The sequence below is a fragment of the Bos indicus genome, chromosome 9, assembly GCF_029378745.1.
Source record: "Bos indicus isolate NIAB-ARS_2022 breed Sahiwal x Tharparkar chromosome 9, NIAB-ARS_B.indTharparkar_mat_pri_1.0, whole genome shotgun sequence".
In the NCBI taxonomy this organism is placed as follows: Eukaryota; Metazoa; Chordata; class Mammalia; order Artiodactyla; family Bovidae; genus Bos; species Bos indicus.
In genome coordinates this window covers 76,177-82,619 of record NC_091768.1, presented here as the reverse complement: position 1 = coordinate 82,619, position 6,443 = coordinate 76,177, and the positions used below count along the sequence as shown (strand labels likewise).

General features: G+C 48.6%; 1 pseudogene; it reads right to left on the bottom strand.

The window, feature by feature from the left end:
- Positions 1–441: 441 nt before the first annotated feature.
- Positions 442–3,338, bottom strand: LOC139184867 (liprin-alpha-1-like; annotated as a pseudogene).
- Positions 3,339–6,443: the final 3,105 nt, after the last annotated feature.

The following is a 6,443-nucleotide window of genomic DNA, read 5'->3' as shown; positions in this document are numbered from 1 at the left end:
TTCACTGGGGCTTTCCAGGTAGCACTAGGGGTAAAGATCCTGTCTGCCAATGCAATATATAACAAGAGATGTGGGTTCGATCCCTGGGTCGAGAAGATGCCCTGGAGGAGGGCATGGCAACCCACTCCAGTCTTCTTGCCTGGAGAAGCCCATGGATAGAGGAGCTAGTGGGCCACAGTCCCTGGGGTCGCAAAGAGTCAGACATGACTGAAGCAGGTTAGCACACACTCAGGTTTTAGTTCAGTTGCTCAGTTGTGTCCGACTCTTGCCACTCCGTGGACTGCAGCACTCCAGGCTTTCCTATCCTTCACTATCTCCTGGAGTTTGCTCCAACTCATGTCCATTGAATCATCATGCCATAGAACAGAACCATCTCATTCCTGTTGCATCCACCAGAGAGGTGGCTGGGGCTTGGCAAAGTGCCTGGTCCCGCTGCGTGGGTATGAACCTGCCCCCACCTCTCCCTAACCATGTGACTATCACTGTGTCCTCCTCTGTAAATCGGGAGGGGGCAGCACCTGCTTGGTAAGGGGCACACACAGCATCTGGTATATAATCAATGCACCATCCATCTCAGCATTGTATTTATTAATAATAGGGATAGCATTTAATAATCTGCTCCTTTTTCTCTCTTGTCACTTAACTGTGCTCCAGACTGCATCTGCTTTACTTACCCCTGTAAATCCCACACCCAGCACAAACAAGACTCAACAAATTTGTGGCTGAAGAGGCAGGAACATACGTTGTCCTCAAGGAGAGGAAGCTGAGTGAGATGGGGGCCTGATGATAACCCTGTGTGATGAGGGGACCCCAGGAGGACCTGCATGGCTGTGGGGTGGGGTGGAGGGCATGGGCAGAACCCCTGATGAGCTCCTGGGGATGGGGAAGGTGGCAGAAGGAGGGCGGGCTGTTCCTTGTGGGGTGTCCACAGATTGTACCTCACCCCTCACTGATGAGCACTTAGGCCGTTTCCAAACACATGTCACTGTTAGGATGAAACAATCATTGCCCAGCTCCTACTCAATCAATTTCATCGAATATGTTTCTAGCATTGGAGTACAATCATCTGCTTTATTCATTCCATGCTCCATTCATCCACCCATCCAGCCAGCCATCCGTTCATCATCCACCACTCACTAATCAATCCATCCATCTACTCTTAATTCATCCATCCATCCACCCATCCACTGATTAACTCATCTGATCATCTCAGACCCATTGAGAAGACAGACGCCTCTTCTGCTCCTGCTCCCAGGAGGACCCCCAACGTGAGTGACAGGAGCCTCGTGGGGATGACAGGGGAGACACAGAAGGGACATGCCTGCAGGCCCTCCTCCCTCTCAACGGTGAAGCACCCACCGGGTCCTAACGTCTCCTTGCTGGGGTGTTCAGGCCAGCCATTTTCCTTCTTGTGAAACAAGCGGCTGATGGAGGACTTGATGCCCTTCTTCTTCAGGGGTTGTGCAGCGAGTTCTGGCTGCTGGTGCTGCTGCTGGGGTTGTTCCCGGGGCTGTCCTGAGAGCCTGTCGAGCTTTGGGGAGAGAAAACGGCCTTTAATTGGCACCCTCGTGCAAACACACACTCCTCCACAAGAGCTACTGATAGAAACGGGCACCCAGCAACACCCGCGCCTCAACCTCGCAGCTGACAGTGGAGTCTCCTTCACCAACCACACTCCACATGAGCAGTTCAGGCTCCCGGCCTCAGACAACCACACCCAGAAGCTGAGATTCTCTGCCTCGAGCTCACTCCCGAGGAGGGCTTGACTCCAGGCCAGGTGGTGCAGAGGGCGCTCCAACCCTCCCTCAGGGTTGCTGCTCTGCAGGTGATGATGCTCCATGAGAAGGCAAGCTCCCCTGCTCTGGGCAGTTCCCCCCGCCTTCCACAGGGTGACCGTCCCCGGCCGTGACAGAAGAGCGATGGTCACCGTGCAGGGCTGCTGGTCAGGTGACCACATGTGCCCTCCATCGAGTGCTGCCTGGCTCAGGACAAGAGCTCAGCAGGTGGTGGTCTGAATGAGGACAGTGTCAGTCACAGGAGGGGACAGAGTCTCCTGAGAGGAGACCCCTGCGGAAAAGGGAGGGACCCTCAAGAGTGAACCCGAGAGGCACGGGGCCATTGCCATCAGGAACGTGCCCCGAGCCGGGCAGACCTCTACCAAGAGCAGGAAGAAAGCTCCCACAGGAGTCAATCTGTAGAGATGGATGTTTTCTAAAATCACTGAGGTCACTGAGCTCTTCTTCCCCAGCACCTGAAGTTCACCACTAAACACAGGCACCAAACTCAGTGGTATTCCTTTAAAATCATCCTTGCAACTTTTTCAAGACAAGAGGCACAGGGCTCCTGAAACTGACGACGCACACACAGGCCGCTTACTTGCGGGGGTCCCTGATGTCCTCATGGGTGGCTGTGCGCAGTGTCCCCGTGTGCAGGCGGTCCAGCCGAAGGGACCGCGGCAAGGCAGGGGTCGAGGTTTCACATTTGATGGTGGTCTTGTCATCTCCTACCTCTTCCCATAAAGCTGGCAGCTGAGGGAGTGAGGTAAGTGTCATATTGGCTAACAATAGACTGTTCTGAAAAAGGCAATCACACACGCTTTACATTATAACCAGAAACTTATTTGAAAATCTATTAGCTATGCTTTCCCCCAAGTACAAAAAAAAAAAAAACCCTTGTTATAGCTTAATGCCATCTTAAAGGACTGTCTTGTTCAAAAGAAGTGGGGCCATGGGGCAGCGAGAGCATCTGACTGAGTGCAGAGACCCTGGACGGGAGCCTCCCTGCAGCCGGCCTCCACCCTCCCTGGAATCCAGCGACCAGATGGCCCCGCCGGGCAGGACAGCAGAGCAATGCTGGCACCGTGAAACGTGCACAGCATGAACTGCCCTGATGAGCAAAGGACTGTGCTCATCGGCAGATGCTGCTCAGAAGCACCACAGCTAGAGTAAGAAACCTCTCAGCAAAGCCATCCAGACCTTTCTGTTTGAAGGAGAAAAAGACACAGCTTGTGCCACCACCCAAGATCATTTGTAGTGATGATACAGGTTACTGGAAACCATGACAACAAGAGAAACACAGAAAAGGTACCTAACCCCTCCATGCGAACACCATGTGCCTGGATCATATTTCTCGGTAACATATAGACTGGGAACTACCCACTGAAGTACTTACACACAGTTCGAGTATCATTCGCTCACAGTGGTTTCCATAAGGCACTCCCAGGTCTTCACTAAGAGATGATCTTGTATCACCCTAGAGCAGTGGGAGGTTCAAAAGGGAGGAGATATATAGGTACCTATGGCTGATTCATGTTGAGTTTTGACAGAAAAGAAAATTATGTAAAGCAATTATCTTTCAATTAAAAAATAAACTAATTAAAAAAAAAAAAGATGATGATCTCTCTTGGACTCCCAGTGTTTCCGCTGGTCCTGAGTGTGAGGAAAGGAAAGACAGTGTGGGGAACAGATTAGCCCCGCAGGGTCCAGACAGGTCTTACTGATACATTTTGGTGTGTGGTTAAACCAGGGGAGGTTTTAGGAAACATGCATGGCATGCATTTTTATAAACAATGAGTGCGTTGTTTTAACCAACTAACCTGTGCCTTTTTAGTGGGATTCTGTAAAGAATACTGATCCCGTGCAGCCCCACAGGAGCTTGGTGACAACAAAGTGACTTAGTGTAAAATACAGCTGAACTCATTTAACAGCAGCTGGATAAACTGGGCATCCTCCCCGAGCTCTAACAAGAACCCTCAGACAATAGAAGGCTACAAAAGCTAGAAATTATCCACATGGAACTGAACAGGGATCAATCTCAAATTCAAGTTAAAATAAGCATTTATAAAAATCAGAAAACAACAATGAACAGAGCAGGGAAGTGACACACCTGGGGTGACTATGGACTCAGTGGAGACAAACACCTGCCTCAAAGTCAGGGACCATGGCCAGCCCCTTCGCCTGGGCCTCCTCCTGAGGAAGGCCTCTGGGTCCACAGCCTGGCCATCCTCCCCCAGGATGGGAGCCACCCCACTGGTGCCCACGTGGCCAGGATGGGCAGTGCCGTGTCCACTTAACAAGAGGGCAAAGCAGACCACAGAGTGGGCGAGTGGCACACCCAGGTCACCAACCTCAGGGGGACAGCGCTGCTCTGCTGTGCCCAGCAGAAGGGCTCCTGGGCACTGAACTGCGTGAACTGGAGCACAGCCACCCCAGCCCTACGGGAAGGCCCAGGAGTGCTTGTCAGCAGGCTGGGAGCAGGAGAGGGACAAGGAAGGCCAGCCCTTGGGGTACTGGACTCCAACAACAGGGGCTCATCCAAGTGACCCACTGGGAGAGGCAGCAAGCTCCCTCCTGATGCTCCCTCCATCAGGGATGCCATGATGGACACAAGAGCCTCTGGAGGAAAGCGGGCTGGACGGCACCACGGTTAAGTGTCCAGGCTCTGATCAGACCAGTCTGCACCATGCTGCTGGGTGTGAGAGCCTGGGCAGGGTGCCTGGCCTCGCTAAGCCTCAGTGTTTATGTCTGCTGAATGGGGATAGCAGTAGCCTGGACCTCACCTGGAGATGAGATGACAGACTCAGAAAGCACGTGCCCAGCACAGAGTCTCCTGCACACTGCTACCCACCATCATTAAATTGGCTTCCCACAAATCTAACATCTATGGCTCTGATTCAGTCATTTCTTATAAGAAAACACTAAGCGGAAATTCCATGGTGGTCCAGAGGTTAAGACTTGGCACTTTTACTGCCGGGACACTGGTCTCATCCCTGGTTGGGGAACTAAGATCCCATAAGCTGTGCAGCATGGCCAAAAAAATAAGTAAAGAAAATTTTAAAAATGATAAATAATACTATGTCTATTATAAACAAGCATAAGATGATCAGAAGGCAAACAAGTGGGAGAAAGGCAAACTGTTACAATTGTCCCAATGAATGATCTATTTCCAACAGAACCATCAGCACATTTTAAGTGGTGGGTGAGTTTCATTACTTCCATTAAAACGTCAATTATTCACCAGGACATAACCACACAGTGTTCATTCATGTTAAATGATAAGGACTCTTTAATACTTCACAGAGAAACAAAGGCCTGCTAAATTACTAGTTTACCTTTAGACGCTGCTTCCTTAAATCACTAGGCTGATAGATGCATGCAAAGAAATGAAGAGAAACCAGACTTATTGCGACTTTGAAGCTAAAATTTCAAGAATCTGTATCGGCAAATACAGTAAAGCAAAAATGATGGCAAATATGTAAGTGGCATGAAGATTTAGAGAACATGTGACTGGAAACAGAACATTTTTTTTGACCACAGAAGTTAAATAAGTTATTCAAGATTTACTAGAGAAACACTATAAATTATTACTCAGGAAGATACCATTCTATTACAACATCATGGTTTATTAAAGCACAGCATTCTATACAACAGAGGGCCTTAACAGTTGTCTATTCTCAGCCAAATTTCTCTATAAGTTTGTTTCTCTTAATAAAAAACATGTTATACTTTAAGTTAGTAATTTAACTGATGAGGAAGTTACCATAATACCTATTTTAACATTGAACAAATCTAACCACCTATTGGACATTAATGTAAAATCCTGACATAGAATTTGATTTAAAAGTTCTCAAAATAAATTCATTAAAGCAAGTTCCCTGTGAAAATATGTAAGGATGAAAGCTAGCATAATAGCAGGTGCAGTCTTTACATTTTACTAACCATAGAAGATACTTTTTTAAAGAGTCTAATAGAGACATTAACTGTGCAAAAGCTGATGAGATTTACAGTCTTAAATACAAGCACCAACACAGAAAGGATATTGTGTCAGTTCAGTTCAGTTCAGTCGCTCAGTCGTGTCCGACTCTTTGTGATCCCATGAACTGCAGCATGCCAGGCCCCCCTGTCCATCACCAACTCTCAGAGTTCAACCAAACTCATGTCCATCGAGTCGGTGATGCCATCCAGCCATCTCATCCTCTGTCGTCCCCTTCTCCTCCTGCCCCCAATCCCTCCCAGCATCAGAGTCTTTTCCAATGAGTCAACTCTTCACTTGAGGTGGCCAAAGTACTGGAGTTTCAGCTTTAGCATCAGTCCTTCAAATGAACACCCAGGACTGATCTCCTTTAGAATGGACTGGTTGCATCTCCTTGCAGTCCAAGGGACTCACTCTCAAGAGTCTTCTCCAACACCACAGCTCAAAAGCATCAATTCTTTGGCGCTCAGCTTTCTTCACAGTCCAACTTTCATATCCATACATGACAACTGGAAAAACCATAGCCTCGACTAGATGGACCTTTGTTGGCAAAGTAATGTCTCTGCTTTTTAATACGCTATCTAGGTTGGTCATAACTTTCCTTCCAAGGAGTAAGCCTCTTTTAATTTCATGGCTGCAGTCACCATCTGCAGTGATTTTGGAGCCCCCCCAAAAAAAGTCTGACACTGTTT